The sequence below is a fragment of the Mus musculus genome, chromosome 1 (genome assembly GCF_000001635.26).
Source record: "Mus musculus strain C57BL/6J chromosome 1, GRCm38.p6 C57BL/6J".
NCBI lineage: Eukaryota > Metazoa > Chordata > Mammalia > Rodentia > Muridae > Mus > Mus musculus.
The window spans coordinates 15555357-15574033 of NC_000067.6; the positions used below are offsets into that span (position 1 = coordinate 15555357).

Consider the following 18677-nt stretch of genomic DNA (forward strand, 5'->3'; position numbering starts at 1 on the left):
AGCTCCTTAAGCAGGTGGGTAAATGACCCAAAATAGCTTCAGGAAATTCCTTAACCAGGAAGATTTTAGCTCAACCTAGCTTCATGAAGTTCCTGGAACTGACCAGAGTCACTGGCCCCTTCTCTGCCAAAGTACGCAAAAAAAAAAAGCTGAGAGTCCCCCCTCAGAATGAAGGAATCTGAGCTGCAAAGAAGACTCTGAGACAAGCAAAGTTGCAACTAAAACTGATACCAGACCAGCTGCTTGGCAGAGGTGGAAAGGAACTGGGACACCAGGAAAACTCTCCCCACTGCTGAGCTGCCTGCAGGCTGTGCAGTGTGCTCCAGGTTTCCAGCTTTGTGAGATACTACTCATGCTGGGGTGGGCTTTCATGATGCAGCTGTCTTTGAGTGAGTTTTGCTTCTGTGAGTAACTCTAACAAAACTTTTTGGGTCACCAAGTTGGACTTCAGTGAGATCTGTTCTCTGCTTTGTCATGGGCTCTCTGCTGGGTTGAATAGACATGTGTGTTGCATCGCCCCAGAAAATGTTTTGTCACACAATGCCTCCAACCTGTCTTGTCCCCTGTCATTACCCCCTCTTCCCTTCAAGTCCCTTCTTCTCACATTCACGTCTTCTTGCTTTATCTGTGGTCTATTGATTCTAACCATCTGTGTGAAAACAAGATTAGGACTATGCATGGGGCCTGAAGGGCTCACTCTTGTGTATACAACTGAAGACAATGACTTTGGTGCTTTAAACAAGGTGTTTATAGTATGCCTGTGCGGTTTATGAAACGTCACAGAAATAGTGTAAGAAGAATGTCAGAGAAGATGGAAAATGCTATCCTTAGGGGAGAGCAAAATACCATCTTACAGCAGCTGAAGTAGCCTTCACTGGTCATGCATAAGACAAGACCTGTTAATAGCCAATCATGGACCAGGAAAGAGCTTATGGGACCCTTCTTTCTAATTAGCTAGTCCGAAATTTCTTTTCTTTTCTTTTTTTTTTTAATTTTATTTTATTTTTATTAGGTATTTTCCTCGTTTACATTTTCAATGCTATCCCAAAAGTCCGCCATACCCACCCCCCCAATCCACTACCCACCCACTCCCCCGTTTTGGCCCTGGGGTTCCCCTGTACTGGGGCATATACAGTTTGCAAGTCCAATAGGCCTCTCTTTGCAGTGATGGCCGACTAGGCCATCTTTTGATACATATGCAGCTAGAGTCAAGAGCTCCGGGGTATTGGTTAGTTCATAATGTTGTTCCACCTATAGGGTTGCAGTTCCCTTTAGCTCCTTGAGTAATTTCTCTAGCTCCTCCATTGGGGGCCGTGTGACCCATCCAATAGCTGACTGTGATCATCCACTTCTGTGTTTGCTAGGCCCTGGCATAGTCTCACAAGAGACAGCTATATCTGGGTCCTTTCAGCAAAATCTTGCTAGTGTGTGCAATGGTGTCAGCGTTTGGGAGCTGATTATGGGATGGATCCCTGCATATGGCAATCACTAGATGGTCCATCCTTTCGTCACAGCTCCAAATTTTGTCTCTGTAACTCCTTCAATGGGTGTTTTGTTCCCACAAAATTTCTTTTCTTAAACCATGTTCATTAAGAGAACTTGCAACTGGACCACCCTTGTCTAATGACTAGGGGCTGCTCTCATATGTATAATTGCTGAATTGAGATACAATTTGTATGGTATAAAATTTGCCTATGTATTGTATAGTTTAGGGTTTTGTTACAGTCATTGATTTGTGCATCTGTGGATACAATTAAGCCTACATTTCCATCATTTCATTAAAAAAAAACCTACAGAGCAAAAGGGATACATAACATCCATTCCTTTCTGTGCCCCACACACACTGTAAGCACCCAGAGCCTACTCTAGGCCTCTGCTTCATATTAATGCAATCATGTAATGTGTAGGCTTTGGTTTCTTTCACTTAGCTTAAGGTCTCCAAGGTTCATCTACAGTATAACATGTACCAGTTCTGCACTTAAATTTATCCAGTTTTACCTGTGGGCATTTGGGTTTCTGCTTTGAGACTATTATGAATAATACTTCTGTGAACATCCATGAATAAGATCTAATTGAACATGTGCTTCTATTTCACTAAGAGTAGAATTGTTAGATGATAGGGTAAATCTATGTTTAGCACCTGGACAGATTGACAGCTGTGTTCTGAAGTGGTAACACCATCATATACCTCTACCAGAAAGAATGATTTCAGGTTTTCCACGTCTTTATTAATACTTGTTTATTGTCAGCATCCCCATGCACATGAAACACTGCCTCACTATCATTTTTATGTGCTTCTCCCTAATTGCTAATGATCATGAGCATCTGCTGATTATGTTTATCAGCTACTTGCCTGTCTTCTCTGTAGAAATGTCAGTTCGGTGCATTGTACATTGGGTGGGCTATTTAATTTTTATGATTCGATTATAAGAGCTCTTTTAAAATTCTGGTCGTAAATCCCTTGGTGGAAATAGGAATTGCAAATATTTTTGTCCCTGTATTATTTGTAGCATAAAAGCTAATCCATTTTTTCTTTAGTTGTTTGTGAGTTTTGGCATCACATCTAAGAAGCTGTTGGTGAAGAAAGTCAAAAAGGTTTACGCTTGTCTTCTTAAAAATTTATATTAGCTCTTTCATTTATCGTTTGATCTATTAGAGTTGCTTTTTGTGCATGATACAAAAAGGGGATCCAACTAATTTTTACCATGTGGATATGACATGCTATCAAATAGTTCCAGCACTGTTTGTTGGAAAGATTGTTCTTTCCCCCAATTGAACTGTCTTAGTTTCTTCATTCTTTCAAAATGTTAAGAACCATAAAAAGACAAACTAGCAATATTTCCTCAAATTAAAAGATTTACTGAGAATTAATTAGGTAGGTGGCTATGTCTACTGGATACTGTTCATGTCCTACAGCAATTAAAGAGCCTAATTTAGCATCAGTTGGACCCTGGTTAAATACGTCCTACGTGTTGAATTCTAGAAAAGAAAAAAAAATTGACTGTAATTTCTCTCTACTCTATGTATCTAGGAAGACAGAGGAACAAACAGTAAACCCTGCTATATGTGCTGCTGGGGAAAATGTGGGCCAAAACGGAAGCATAGAACTAGGAAGGTTTCTCTGAGGTGAACGCTAAGCTTAGGCCTGGAGAGAAAGGAAAGGAAAAGCAGAGAGTTCTCGAAGACTAGAGCCCTTGCAAAAGTGGGGAAGAGAGCAGTTGGTGGAAGCAGAAAACAAATCAGCTTGGAAAGATCGAGCACACCTGCCTCTGAATTTGGGCCCCATTCTGTTGTCAAGGACATTAGACATAGCTTGTTCCTGAGTGGCTGGAGGCTCTCAAGCCTCGCTTTGAATTTTAGCTTTGACACGGTGTGCTTCCAGGGTTGGCACCGCTGACCACACATTCTAGGCTGCTTTCTCCTCATGAAAACGTGACCCGGGTGCTTACACTTCTCCTTAAATAGGGAAGTTTCCACCGTGCAGATCTCAAGCACGGCCTGAATGGCCTTCCTTACAAGTGGTGCTCCAGCCTGAGTAAAACTAAAGCTGAAAAAGAGCAATTTTTCTCTTTTAACCCAATATGTAAAGAGTTACCTTTACTTAATGCCAGCCAACTCTCAACCTGAGACATATTACCTGTGGCAAGTAGCCCTCAGAGACACAGGGAGCCCTTGAAACTCTGAGAGCACCAGGCTCACAAAGCCAGATATTGCTCACTCCTTCAGATGCAGCTGCAAAGCAGCCCTCCAACTGGTGTCATGGGACAACCCAGAAAACAGTAAGGACCATTTCCCAGCAGGGTCAGGACACATACCTACATGCCTACCTGTAAACCTCCATACTTTCTCTACGATCTATGCCCCAAGGGACACCAATAGTGTTCAAGGGTTCTGTTTATTAAGATGGACTTCTCCTTTTGTGCTTAGTAAAAAGGGCCTCTTTGGGCAATCATCTAAAGTATGCAACTGGAGCTCTGAGAGAGGAAGACCTGAGTGCTGTTGTTTGTAACAGAGGGAAAAACAATGTCCCTACACATTGAGGAAGTCCTACCTATTACTACTAAGGAAATAGCAGAAGGTTTAATGCAGTGGGGATATAGCTGTGCTCTCTAAATGCTTGCCACTCTCATCAGCTACTGACAAGTTTCCTTTTGAGCTGTTAGTTCTGTGCTGGGTGAAACGGAGATGGCGGAACCTACCTTCTGAGAGCACTGTGAGGATTAGTAGGAGAATTCCTGTTAAGGCTTAACTAAATAACATAAACTAAGTGCTGCTTAATGACTACTCTGAGAACTAGGGCTGTGGTTAGTTCTCATTCTCACTATGGAAATTAATAGGGCTGCTGCATTACATAAATTGGTATCGCTAGTACCAAAGCATTAATAGGGTTAGATTAATTGGTGTGGCTAGGATGAAAGCAGAGAAAGGGAGAGAGATTTGCTTTGCTCATAGTTCCAGAGATCTCAAGCATCATTTGACAGCACATCATGGTGGCTGGTGCTTGTAGGGCAGAAGACCCTTCACCTCACAGTTGACAGTGTGTTGAGAAAGGAAGGGATTGGGCACTAGGCTTAGAAATTCAAACTATCTCTGGTAACCTACATACTCTAGCAAGGCCTTAGTTCCTAATGTGTTCCAATTCTCCCAAAATAGTGCCACCAGCTGGGGACCAAGAATTCAATACCTGAGCCTATGGGGACATTTCATATTCAAATGACAACAGATGCAACCCACTGAAAATAGCCACATGTTTTCTCTGTGTGTAAAAGCCTGAGAACTGAGCCCAGGCCACAACCACATGGCTCTGTGCACCTTAAGCAACGTGTGCTAAGTTCTGAGGATATTGTATTGCTCTTGTATTGGCCCAAATTATACCTTTCACAGACTTTTTTATGTTGGGCATTCATCTATATTTGTTTATGATGATTTGTGTGCTACTGAGGGGAAAAGCTTCCAATTACTGGCAGAAAGATAGGACTGATCTAGCTTTAGCTCAAGTCATGGTTCCTCCAGAAAAATCATGTGAGGCTGTAATTATTCCACAAGCAATGGACATGGGCTGTATAATTAAGGAAGAGATACATTAACCAAAAATTATGATGATAAACAAGATGATGATATGCAATTAACCTTTGCAGTAGGTAACATCGGCAGTTACCCAAGCTTCTTTTCACAGAGCTGCTCACTTGAAAATCATCCAGCTTTGCTGTGGAGTTTGCTTAAATATTTAATTTACCTGCCTGCAGAGAAAGTGACTCCCTCTCTTCATCTTTTTTCCTTTGAGCTATAGCTTCTGCTTTTGCCATATCGACACTCAAAACTGTATCTTATCAAAAGAATTGGTTTTCTAAAGAAGTTTATTTTTTTCCTGAAGTCTCTAAATATAAGCTAGTATCTAAACAGTATTTACAAAGTAGAAGAAAGCCTAATGTTCTTGTATATTATTGAAGTGTGAGCTTGTGATGGAGAACTAACTGTGGTCAAGTCTCAGTGGAAGGTAGATCAGGCCAGTAGAACCGTAAGCCATGTGAGCAGAGGATTAGGGGGAGATTCAGAAGCAGGAGGACTAACCATGTTCAAAAGTAAATGTTTGAAGAGACTGACATTCAATAGAATATTGCAAAACCAGAGGTTAGTCTGAAAGCCCATACTCTTTAGGAAGGTCCAAGGTCAGTTTGTAAGGTATAAATCTACATTACAATATAAAATCAGAAGGTTACATGATGACCCAGAGAGTCCTAGTCTGAAAGACCAGATGGCAAAATTCAGAACTTCAATCCCTAAGGGATTCAAGGAGTAAACTAAGATCTCGATGAAGCAGGCAAAACAACCATCAGGAAATCTAAAATATACGCAAAGACATGAGGACAAGAGTGAAAGAAGAGTCCAACATTGAGATCTAAGGGCAGAAAGGGTCATACTGCTAGATCAGTACTCCCTAGCCAATAAGATACTTACAGGATCTAACCAGGGCCAGAATGAACTCAGATCCATAGTGAATGCCACCCTTGACTAAATGAACCTGTGATGCTGGTTTCTAGTCAGGGTCTGTCTCTGGGGTGCCAGACAGGGTACTCTGAGATATTATTCTTCCTAGTTGGGCAGCAATGTGTGAAATGGCAAAGATGAGGTGACATTGGTAACCAGCTGGATCCATCTGTCCATTGGAATCTCGCATGATCCCTCGTTGTTTCTTTCAATTGGCTATTAGTAGATTGAAATACCATGTTGAGATTAACGTGAGTTGAAGTAGTTGCTCACACTTATACTCTGAGCACTAAGAAGTTGATGCAGGAGAATTGACATGAGTTCAAGGCCAGCCTGGAACACAGAATAAATTTCAGGACAGCCTGGACTAGAATAATCACACAGATACACAGACACATACACACTTGTACACATATAGGACACACATAAAATCTTGACAGCACTCACATCCTTTCTGACTAGGGTGTTCTGGGTAGCATTTGTTATGTGAATCATTGATAGATGAGATACATTAGCTTGGGCTTGCAGAGGAGACCTTCATGAAAACTTACCCATCCTCCTCTCCATGGGCACATCTGAATAGAAGAGAGTAGCTCAGTAAGGTTTCATATCTTCCCTGTGTGAGGAAAACAGGTTATTTTTTAGAATAGTGGAAATTATAATCTAATCTAAGCTAATCTAATCATCATTTCAACATTGATAGATGGATCTCTGTAGGTTACACAGAGCTCTTCAGGAGAACATGGCTCATTTTAACCACAGGATTATTTGTTTTCTTTCCAGCCTATGTTAAGTAAGTCTAGAATCTGCTCATGGGATAGGGTAGGACAGGTTTCACTTGAGATAGCTTTAGGGTACTAACAGAAATTAGGGATTGATCTAGTCTGTTTAAGACATTCTTAGCTGAATGGGAGCCCTGTTGTTAAAGAATTGTCTGGGATGTTAGGTAAAATGTTTCAATTTACCAGGGGTTTTGAACGGATCAATTTTTGCTTTTATTTTTCCAGGACTTATCTTTATTATTATTTATATGTAAGGATTTTAAGATATTATAGAACTTTATTGTCAAAGCATATTATTATTCTAAAGTATTTTATAGATTATAAACTAGTCACTGATTCATTCCAAGATCTTGTAAAGCTATGGAAATTATTAAAAGAAGTGACATTTGATCAAGTTTTAGTATCAGTCACAACAATGATAAAAATCAAAGACTTTTTGCAAGCTAAAATCCCTTTATTTTTATTTCTCATTAAATTTATTATGATTCTATGAGGATATTTATTGTTTCCATTGATTGTAAATAAGGAACCTGAGGCATAGAAGGTCACCTGCCTGATGTCCTCATGTGTCAGCCAACACTCAAGCTCAGGCAAAGTCTACTTGCATCATAATTATAGCATCCAATTTTTCTTATATAGGAGCCTAAAAAAGCTATTTCTTTATTCTTACTCTTATTTAACTTTTTTACCACCTCTGTCACTGTGGTTTTATATATAAGTACATACGTTTTATGTATACGTAAATTAACTTACAATTTTAAGTATACAATTTTGTGTGTGTATATAAATGTATGATTTCTTCTGATCTCAATATATAAATGCCCTGATATAAATGTCTATTTCCCTGGATTATGCTTGGTGATGTGTTTTTGCAATAGTGTACTACAGGGAAATATTTCAAGGACCCAGTATTTATTCATCCAGGTGTCACTAGTTTAGAGAACTGCCTGAATTCACCTAGTGGCTAAGGGCACCAACTTTCTATCAGGATCTAGAGGCAGAGAGCAACCTAACCAACCCAACCAAGGTCTTCTTTGGAAAGAGAAATTGATTCGCCCAAAGAAGAAGCATGAAGGCTGCTAAAGTCAAGACAGGAGGAGGGCCAGGGAACAAAGAGACTATCACATCCACCTGTACAGACACTTCTGAGTGGTAACTCAAAGGCTCTTTGTCTGCTTCCCTTCCCTCTGTCTTTGAAACAAACAAGGGCCAGGAGAGCCACCTATCCCCTCAAAGTCCCCTTTTAAGACCTACATTCCTTTCCTTGAAACAAAATCTTAAAATTCTATCCCCAACAGACTGGCCCCTAGTCAACATTTAGAGGTGGGGATGGGTTTCCCTAAGGAGAAGGGCACAGATATTGTCAAAAGATGCTCGACTGCTTCTTTAAAAGGAGGGCATAAGGAAGAAGAGGAGGAGGAAGAGGAAGAGAGAGAGGAAGAGGAAGAGGAGGGAGAAGAGGAAGGGGAGGATTTGCTTTATTCCTAGGAGTTTGTGTACCCAACGACGGATCTCCTGGAGTTGAAGTTGAACTGGAAACAGTTGTGAACTGCATCACACCAGTACTTCAAATTGAACTCACATCCTTTTGCAAGAGCCGTTCACACTCCTAATGATAAACCCATGACACTGGTCTTCTAACCAGGGTCTCTGGAGCAAGACCATCTATGGCAGAGTACAGCCCCAGGCTGCCTGTTTTGAGTATCTACATGGAGACAACTCATGGGATTCTTTACAACAGTTTCACCTAAGAGGAACCCTGGCCTTCCCTTCAGTAACAAGATGAGTGCACATATTTTTAAAAGCTGCTCTTTGTACTCCCTTTAAGTAAATATATAGATTTAAAAACACAGAGGCACGACTTGCCTTTGTGACTCACAGTAAACAAGGCTATGGCAACACCCCCTCATCTCTGAAGCAAAAGCAAAGGATTCTACCCTTCCTCCGTCTCTCAGCAACTTGTTAGTATGTAGGAAGGTTAGAACAAGTGGCGATAAGTATGAGCTTTTCAAATTGATGTACAGATAGGAAAATCTAGGCTAGGAATGTTTTGATTGACAGACATCCCAGCCAGTACTCTTGTTTCAAAGACATCTGACTGTTTCTTGTGCTTTGAGCAGCTCATTATTCATCCTCTTGCTTTGTGTGTGCTTTGGGCCCTCAGGAGGATATTAGCAACTCCACTGAATATTTTTAGCCTTTTAATGTAGCTTTCCTTGTTCATAGTGTCTTGTCTTTCTGTGCACTCCACTAACTAGTATCCTTTATAAACATCTGTGGGGTGGGCACTTGGAGGCTTGGCCCAGCCAAGAGAACTTGGGTGATATTGTAATGCACAGTTCAACAGACCCAAATCCAGTTTTGTCAATTAATTTTTGATGATGACATCTACTGAGCAGAATCTGTTAGGGAGAGAGGAGAACTTGGCAAACCGAGTAACCTGGAACTTAATTCTGTCTGGGTTTTCAATGGGAAAATAAAAGGAAACTTGGTAACCTCTGAGTTGCTTTGAAGTTATGACGGTCATGACTCATTGTTCATAGGTCTACAAAGGTTATAAATAGAATAGACAACAGAGGATAGACGAGAGATGCAGGGATTATTATATAGCCACAAAAGGAATCTACTTACTGGAATCTTCATTACATTGAGGAAAGTTATTGTAATGAGTATTTTCAGGTTAGTGTTTAATGGTGTCCTCTGCCTTCCTCTCTGTGCACAGCATGTGCTTAGACCCCAGAATCAAGAGCCTGCAGAAAAAATTGTCAGTGCCATAGTAACATAAAGCTTGAAGACTGGTGAATGACATTGTATCTCCTGTTGCTTTGGCCTTCACATTGGCAGAGTGCTCCGAAGACGGTTCATCAAGGAGCTTCATGTACATCTGCGAAATGAGAGGATAGGACACAATAGTTGTCAGGCACAGCAGTTAAAAGCTTTCTGGAAAGTCTTTGGACTTGGGATTGAACTGTGGTGAGCCAAGACGTCAGCCCCCTGGGGCAAAAAAGTCATTGTGCTTTCTTAGAAAAGTCACCCATATTTTGTGTCTCAGGTTCTTAGCTTGTAAAATCACCATTAGAAAGAATAGCCCCTTGGCTACTTGCTAACATCATGAAATTTGGAGGTGTTTATTGGAATTTTTGTTTTTGAAGAATTTCCAGAATCCTAGACCTTAAAAATAATAGGAAGTTAAGTGCAACATGATCATCTTCTTACAAATCTTTACAACTATCTGTGAAATGCCACTAGACTTAGTGGTCACAGGAGAATAAGAGGACAGTGTAATCTGCTACTTAAGATTTCAGTCTTAAGACAAAATTGATGTGTGTGTGTGTGTCTGTGTGTGTGTGTATAACACATACATATGTAGAGAGAGAAGAAAAAGGAGAGAGAGAATAGTTCAAAGCAATTGACTACTGTAATCTTTGAAGAATTCATTGACATGTTCTAGAAAATAGAGTTTGTTACTTCTGAAGAAACATTAATGAATACTCATTTAATATATTCCCCTTTCTAGAAGCTCTGTTTCATCAAGCCTGTGAATAAAGCTGGACTCTCTTCCTCACTAATGTTAGTCTGGAAACAGACTGTCTAAACAGCATCTGCGAATCAAGAGCCCCTGTGGGTAGACCATGTGATAGTACTGCTGTGTGGTATTTATAATTAATACTCTTCCATTTCTAGCCAATCATTCTACAGCTTAGGTTTCTAATTATGGGAACAGAGAATGGGTACTCACACTGAGGTATCATTGTTTTTACTGCTGTAGAAAATGAAGATCTATGAGAAGGAAGGGACCTTCATGGGCCCCTTGCTTTCAACCAGTCTTTCCAGGTCAGCTCTTACCTTGCCCCACTTGAAGGCAGTAAATGGAAGCTGGGTGCAAACTCTCCTTTCTCTAGAAATCTTTCCAATTAAGTGAAGCTATGACAGAGGAATATCTCTAATTCCGACTCAACTCTGTGGTTTAATTTCCTCTCTGAAAGCTGTGTTGTGTTTGGCTGCTGTGCTCACCTTCAGACATAGCTGCCAAGGCTACCTGCAGAGCAGGTGATGGTAAAAAGCCAGAGAGTACCTCAGCCGCCAATTAGAAGTGGTTGGCTCGGTGGTGATTCTGTCTGGCCCAGTGAGTGAGTGAACAGACTGCTGGCTGGTAGCTGGTTCCCTTCTGACTTGTAGCTCTCTCGATCCTGGGCTTGTTGCTCTTTGAATAAATGCCAACTGAGGCTTTGGCATAGGAGTCTCAGGAAGAGAAAGGTAGACTTATACACTTCATCTGCAAAGGCAGACATAACAGCATTTTCAGCAGCTCTCTATTCTATAAATAACACTTTTAGGACAACTTTTACTTTCATTAAAAGCATTTGTCTCTGGATTAAGCTGCTTTCTGTCACTATAACAGAATACCCCAATGCTAGATGGCATTTAAAGAGGGGAGGTTTATGTAGCCCATAGTTCTGGAAGTTCTGGAGTGAAACACAGACATCCCCATGACTCTGGTAAGGACCCTCTTGGCTGCTTCACAATGGCAATCACACTGTAAGACAGAAAGTCAGAGGGCAGCAGAGAGCAGTGTTACTCTTTGTAACAGCCAAACCTCTTAGAAACTGACCAGGGTCCCCTGAGAACTGCAGTAGTCCCTTCTCACAGTAGCATCCTAAACGATGTCTTTACCTTGTACTAAGTCTTAGATCTTAGAGGCTTCTCACAGAATCACTACTTCAGCGGACAAGCTTCCAACACACAGAACCACAGGGAATACTTGACTTCTCCACTCAAGCAGCAGCAGAAAGGATTTGAGAGAGCCCTCTTCAACTTACCCTGAGTGCTGACCTCAAGAACAAAAGACACCACCACACTGCAAAGATCTACATGCAGGACATTGTTCACAGTATGCTCCTGGCCTTTGAAATAAATGACCAAACACATCAGCATCCTTTCTTCAGCCTACATTGAAGCTAGTATCTTTCTGCCCATATCTTCTTCATCAGAAAAAGGAGAGAAGAGAAGAGAAGAGAAGAGAAGAGAAGAGAAGAGAAGAGAAGAGAAGAGAAGAGAAGAGAAGAGAAGAGAAGAGAAGAGAGGAGAAGAGAGGAGAAGAGGGGAGGGGAGGGGAGGGGAGGGGAGGGGAGGGGAGGGGAGGGGAGAAGGAACAACTTAGTATCTTAGCTTGTCAATAAAGTCATGGAAATGTTTTAAAGTCTATCTGGCAAGGTTCTCCAACTCTGATCTAATCGACTGATGAAGAAAGTCCCACCCTGAATGTGGGCAACACCATCCCTGGGCTGGGGTCCTGGACGGAGGAAAGAGGGGAAAGTGTCCCCAGATTCATATTCCTCTACTTCTTGTTCACCGAGGCCTGAGTGGATGACAGTCCCAGGCACATGCTCCTGTCATGCCTTCTGCACCAGAATAAATCTTCCTCCTCTTAGCTGCTGTTTATCCAGGATTTGGTCACAGAAACAAGAAACATAATGAATACAGTCCCAAACTGTCAGATTTTATGGGTCTGTGAAAGTCTTATCTGACTAGAGAGCTCTCTTTGGAAGAATCTTGACAATTGTAAAATCTAATGCTAAATGAGATGATGCCAGGTCAGAACATGTAAAACTGAAGTATCTAGATGACATCGCTAGAAAGGAAATGGTCCTCAGATCAGCACAAAACTGAACATAAGAGAGATGTAGAAAAATGGCTGCCAGGGGCAGTGACATGGCTCAGCAAGTAGAGGAGCTTGCCACCAGGTCTTAGGACCTGAGTTCTATTCCCAGAATCCACATGATAGAAAGAAAAACAAGACTCCCACAACTTTTCCTCTTATTTCCACATGTGCACTGGGACACATGGACACACACACTAAATTAAACTATTAGATATATTTAAAAGACTTTTTTTTAGTGACTTCATGTCTCAGACACTCCATGCCTTTGGAGGACTATCTCTTTGGTGTAAGTCATTGAGAGTCTTTTTCCACCACTACATCACAAGCCCCACCATAAAGCTGCTGTTTTTCTAATGCAAAGCCACTATATCTGAGCATCACTTAATGATGATGGAAGCTGAGAGTGGAATCACTGGCCCCAACACAGACTCACTCAGCCTAGACACTGCCACTTTGCTTCATGACTTCTGATGGTCGCCCTGTTCAGGGGAAATTGAAGATCTGGGGCCAGTTTGACAAGTGAAGACCAACATATCTGAAAATCCTGGGGCTGAAATAATTTCATCTCAAATTACATGGCTACTATGTCCCTTCCCACATCACTTTGCATTATTCCTCTTCTATTTCTTCAGGAAAATGGCTGCAAATATCATTTGGCTGTTGAAAAATGTTAAAATTCTCTAGGAGAAGGAGATCTGTAAAATTTAAAGTACTTAGCAGGAAAGAACTACACAGAATTGGGACCGATCTGAAGCCTAACTGCATGTCTGAATCAATTGCCAATTTCATAATTCTCAGATTATTATAACTCTCATTTGTCTTGAGTCTGAGCATCTGTAATGACTACTATTGTGTTTAAGTCACATTTCGAAAGTTCCACCATTTCCAAGTGGCGTGTTGTGTGAAATGTCAAGGACTTTCTGGTGGCTCTCCCCAGGTGTCCACTCTCAGTGGCATGTCACTATGAATTGCAGAGAAACCATTTTCTTAAAGATGTGATGACTCTCAGGGAGCTGAAAATTCTTGTCATCTGGCAATGTGGCTGCCATGCTGTCATCATGGCACAGTGCCTTTGTGATGACACTTCTATCCATCAGTAGTACCATACACTGATGTAGAAATACACAGTACAGACAGTATACACCCGTATGTAAGGCTTCAGAAGAAGAATAGACAATTATGATACTGGTTCTTGTGTTTGCTCTTTTAACTTTTTATTGGCATGCACTGTTCTACTTATAAACAAATAGTTTCTATGTTATGCCATTGTTGGAAGAGAGATTACTTTTCCTATTCATAAAAATGGCTGTGGATTTAAAGCTAATTATAGTAGCAACCCGATGATTGAATCAGAGAGATGTGATGTGGTCTCCTACAGTCCCTACCCTATGATAGTTCTTTACATTTCACAAGCATGGTTTTTGCAAAGATTTTTATTATATTTTTCATCAGTGTCATCAGCATCATTATTAATATGTATGATGTAGTGGGGAAGGTGTGTGCATTCCACGGTAAGTGTATGGAGGTCAGAGCACATTTCTCTCCTTCCTTCTTTGTGTGGGTTCCTGGGATTGAATTCATGTCACCCAGCTTGTGTATCAAGCACTTGACCTGCTGAGCCCTCTCACCACCTGGGCAAGTATCTTAAAGGATCCCTTTGGGTCCACTGTTCAATGACATATTAAAGACAGCTTTATTCTTAGGCCACTGACAAAGGTCCGAGCTTCTGCTTTTCTGCCTTTACTCTATTATTTACCCCATCCAAGAACTGCTGTGAGCTTTTCAGGACATAAACCAAGTTATATCCTCAGAATAATCACCAGTGCTTTTCCTGGGCTCGAGGACTGACCTCGGGTGGCTCACCTGGTGATTTCCCGACCCTTTTGAAATCTCACTTATTTTCACTCTTTTCCAAGTGAACTACTGCCCTCCTGGGACCCTTAGGGATCCAGGGTTATTCAGACCATCTACCTGCCGTGGTCCCTGCCGTGGTCCCAGCCGTGGTCCCTGCCGTGGTCCCTGCCGTGGTCCCTGCCGTGGTCCCCTGACCTATTGCATGGAATTCTCTTTCTCCAAGTGAGTCTTGGAGTGGCTCAGGGTATATATAGTTCAGTTTCTGAGGCTGAGACTCCTTCTAAAGCTGTCCTTCCTCCACACATCTCCTGACACTATCCCGTCAAACCCCTCTTGATTATTTTTACAGAATCTGTCATCACCCAAAGTAACTTGTTTGCCTGCTCTTCTTCACTAAACATAAACTCAAGGAAGGAGCAGGAAATGGTCGCTTTGTTACATTCTCCATGCCCAGAGGAGTTGAGACCAGTGAAAAGTTAGGATCTAAGTGTTTTACAAGACATGTTTACTCCCAGTCACACAAGTACAGAAATAGACCCTCCTTTCCCTGGATGTACCCTACTGTCATTTCTGACTCCATCATCCCCATACACTAGCCATTATGTGCAAGAGTCTCTGACTTCTAGTTAAACACATCATCCATGAAGTGTGGCTTATGGCTAAGCCTTTAAAAATGGTCTGAGTGGTTGCTAAAGCTAACGTAAATCCATAAAAAAAACCCATGAACCTTATTTTAGAAATTAATTACATGGAACATTTGATGATAGCTTCTAACTACTAAGGAACTATGTTGATATGGGCACAGCTTCTGCACATTTCTCTTCCTAACAAAATTGTGTGGGAGAAAGGGAGGCAAAAAGGAATTACCAACAGCCCACATGCTGGGAAATGAGCTCCTGAATAATTAGAACTCTCTAGATCTCTGTTAGTCATTTATTTTTTTCTTTTCCTAGAATTCTCGAGTCCATCTTTAGGAGTGATGAAAGCCACCAAGAGAATAATTCTGCCTTGCTGTTTTTTTTCTTCATTCTCTGGAAAGAAAATAAAGTTAATTTAGTGAGTGATTCATATAAAATATAAAAAAAATCAACATGAAAAATACTCTGGATTGTTAATAAAGACAATTTTCTTCTTTTTTGGCCCCACTGGAAGATGGTACCATTTAATTAGTTATTTTTCTGGCATTCTGTTTTATGTGATTAGAGATGCTTGCAATGAATAAGAACTGTTTTTTATGTTAATGTATTTCCCAAACCTCTGGTATATTGTCTGCTTGGCCTGGTAACTTAGTTTCCAGAAATCTGGTTTTCTTTGGTTTAACAGCCTTTGGCACATGGTAGGGAGGAGGTAATCTGCTCACCCATTCATTGTTGTATGCCCAGTGTGCACTTGCCAGTGCTGGAGAAGCAGAATGAGGCACGTCACAGGGTTAAGATTTCCTGAGACATTTCCCCATAACCAGCATACTGAAAAGGGCAATTCCATTTTTAAATTCTGGAGGTTTTCCATATTGAAATGTGACTTGGAGACACAGAAAGGTCACTAGTTTGTTGCAAAAATAAAGTTGTTCATAATTAAATATGAAATGGGATGAAAACTGAAAATGAAAAATAAAAAGCAAGAATCAGCATAAATCTCCACATAGTATATTCACTGCTTGCTTATAAAAATCATAAATTGTGCTAGATGTTTATGTTCACTCCTAGGCATGAAAATAATACAGTAGAATTAAACAAAGCTACATTGTTTTAAATGCACATACTCCTCTCTTATAAGACATGGAATATGACATTCTGTTCAGGAAATCCTCTAACCCTTAGGACCCATGTCTTACAGCTACAGCTTTAGAGTGAGAAATATGTAATAAGCAGTCTCTCAAAAGTGATCCAATCACATGCAATTGGTGAGGCTCTTCCCCATTCTATAGCCTGTCACTTCACTTGGATGCTGGCATTCTTTACTATAACCAAAGGATTTAGCTCGGTGTGGTCCCATTAATTTAATGCCTATGATATCAGTATCCTGTCCAGAAGATCCTTCCCTCTGCCAATGAAATCAAGCCTATTCCTTACTTTCTATTCACCCAGATTCTGGGTACCTGGTCTTGTGCTGAGATCCTTTACCCATTTGGAGTTGGGCTTTATGTCAGGTGATAGGTATGAGCCATTTAGATGAAACCATTCAGTGTGTCCAACACCATTTGTTAAAGATACTATCTTTTTTTCCTATGTATACTTCTGGTTTCTTTTGGTTTTTTTTGTGTGTGTGGTTTTATCTTGATTTTTTTTTATTGCTTATTTGGGTTTGTTTTTATTTTGTTGGGTGTTTTGTTTTGTTTTTTGAGAGAGAGAAAAAGAATGAACATGAACTTGGCTGGGTAGGAAGATCTGAAGGAATTGGGAGAAAGGAAGGAATATCATCAAAATATATTGTATGAAACAATTAAATAAAAGTAAGATATTAAGCTATTATAAAAGAAAAGTTATCTAATGGGATTGAGATACTGTAGGGAAGAGGTCTTGAATTTCAGAATCTTCACAACACACCTTGAACTGTATTTCACTACATCTATGTGTCAGTGTTTAAACAACCACCCTATTGCTCCTTGTAAAGCAAGACTGACATCAACATGGGACTCTTCTGGAACTGCAGAATTTCCAGAATATTCCTCTCTTTGCATACAACTTAATACACTCTGTGGCAGATGAGCTCCCAGGCTGTGAATTAACACCAAAGTGTTACTATCTCTCTCAGCCCTCCTCTTTGATTCATTGCACAGGCTGTTTTGCATGATCAGACAATTGGTTCCGCCTCTTTAGGGCCATGAGTACTTGAGGGCATTTCCTGAGAGCTTAGATTTGCTTAATTCTAAATATCCTAAACTGATCATGTCTGTGCTAAATAAAAAGTTTTGAAGACACTGTAATAAAATGAAAGGGAATAATAATAATGAAAGTCTTTTTTAAAAAAAAAGGCAACAAAGTGAGTTCCAGGACAGCCAGGGCTATACAGAGAAACCCTATCTTGAAAAAAGAAAAAAAAAAAAAAGAAGAAGAAGAAGAAATAGGCATCTCACTTCCCATTCACCTCTCACTGTATATACAGAGTAACTTATCTAAGACAGAAGTATTATGCTTTATAGGAATTCATAAGTCAGATTGATGGCAAATCTATGGCTAGAGCTCATATGCCATTGCTCCATGCTGGTGCTTTCCACACCAATCAACTTCTAACAGGAAGTTATCCCATCCCTTTGATGAGGACTCATCAGCTCATCATTTTTGCCTCTGATCCTACTTAGAATGAGTGTAGCTTCCTATTGACAGCTGGAATAGACCAGGAACTAGTAAGTACTTTGCCCAAGGACAAGAAATCATTACATGAAAAGACTAAAACTGAAATCTAGACTGTGGCGTTTAAGCAATTTTGATTGTATTTTGTAGGAGGTACTGGAAGGCTTGACCACATGGTACAGTTGTTCCAAATCTATACTCTACTTCATCAAGGAGTCAGGTTTACCATGGTTCTCTCCATTCGTTTACAGAGCACAAGGTCCACTCAGGACTTCTCTTCCTCTCAAAGGCAGTGTTGTACTCTGAGTTTCTATTGCATTTGCTTTCCAACCTATCTGTACCAGTTGTGTTACAACTGGCTACAGTTGCTGTGATGGATCTTCATCCTTTCAGTAATATATAAACCCACAAAACATAGTACAATAAGAATGGGCTGTTACTTTTATGAAAGCTAAAGTGAGTACTTTAGAGATAATTCAGGAAGAGTATGTAGCCATTTTTTTCTTTTGAATTATATCCATGAATGACAATTTTAAAAGACTGGGGAGATGGAGATAAAAACCTTAATGGTTTACCTAAGGCCTTAATGAATCCACTTCAGACTATGGGACATATAACTGAGGATTGTAGACAGTATATTTCAGAAGTGGCTTATAGAAGAAAGACAATGTGGGGCTCCAAGCATTTGACCAAAGAAATAAACTTTGCTTTTCCATGTCCATCTCCTTAAGCAAAGTAAGGTCAGATGAACTTGCATGCATGCATTTTACATCAAAATGGCACCATTAACATGTATTATATTTTACTGAATTTTCTTGTTTAATTAAGGTTTATTGCCTACTAGTTCCTATTTTCAAACATGCCTAATAATTCCATTTTCCTGAGGCTTGCTGGATTCCAGATATGAGCATTCTTGTTCTCTGTGACTTTGGGCACCTGCTCTGCTCTACTTCTTTATGAAATGATGATGACTGTGCCCATTCCATCAGCTTGGAAGGAGGTCAGAATGAAGTCAAGCACATTAGGGACAGTGTCTGGCTGTGTAACAGTTCTAATACTTGTAGAAGTGACCTCCTGTATGGTAAACACTTGGTCTTC

At 40.5% G+C, this 18677-nt stretch overlaps 1 protein-coding gene and 2 long non-coding RNA genes across 5 annotated transcripts in view; 1 reads left to right on the plus strand and 2 right to left on the minus strand.

Annotated features, from left to right (window-relative positions):
• Nucleotides 1-18677, plus strand: part of Kcnb2 (potassium voltage gated channel, Shab-related subfamily, member 2) — a 436827-nt gene that overhangs the window by 268432 nt on the left and 149718 nt on the right. The gene's annotated exons all lie outside the window — the stretch shown is intronic.
• Nucleotides 77-11798, minus strand: Gm51616. Of its 2 annotated transcripts, XR_003947746.1 has the most exons (4): nucleotides 9402-11798; nucleotides 6540-6604; nucleotides 5959-6321; nucleotides 77-123 (listed from the first exon to the last, which is right to left on the minus strand). It is a non-coding gene; the product is annotated as a predicted gene, 51616 (long non-coding RNA). The 2 variants fall into 2 exon arrangements; XR_003947745.1 differs by lacking the exon at nucleotides 77-123 and having other exon boundaries at nucleotides 161-6321.
• The window catches only part of Gm51617, a 46640-nt gene continuing 43831 nt past the window's right edge, over nucleotides 15869-18677 (minus strand). Inside the window, exon 4 of the long non-coding RNA XR_003947747.1 lies at nucleotides 15869-15883. This is a non-coding gene — a long non-coding RNA (predicted gene, 51617). The remainder of the gene's footprint in view (nucleotides 15884-18677) is intronic.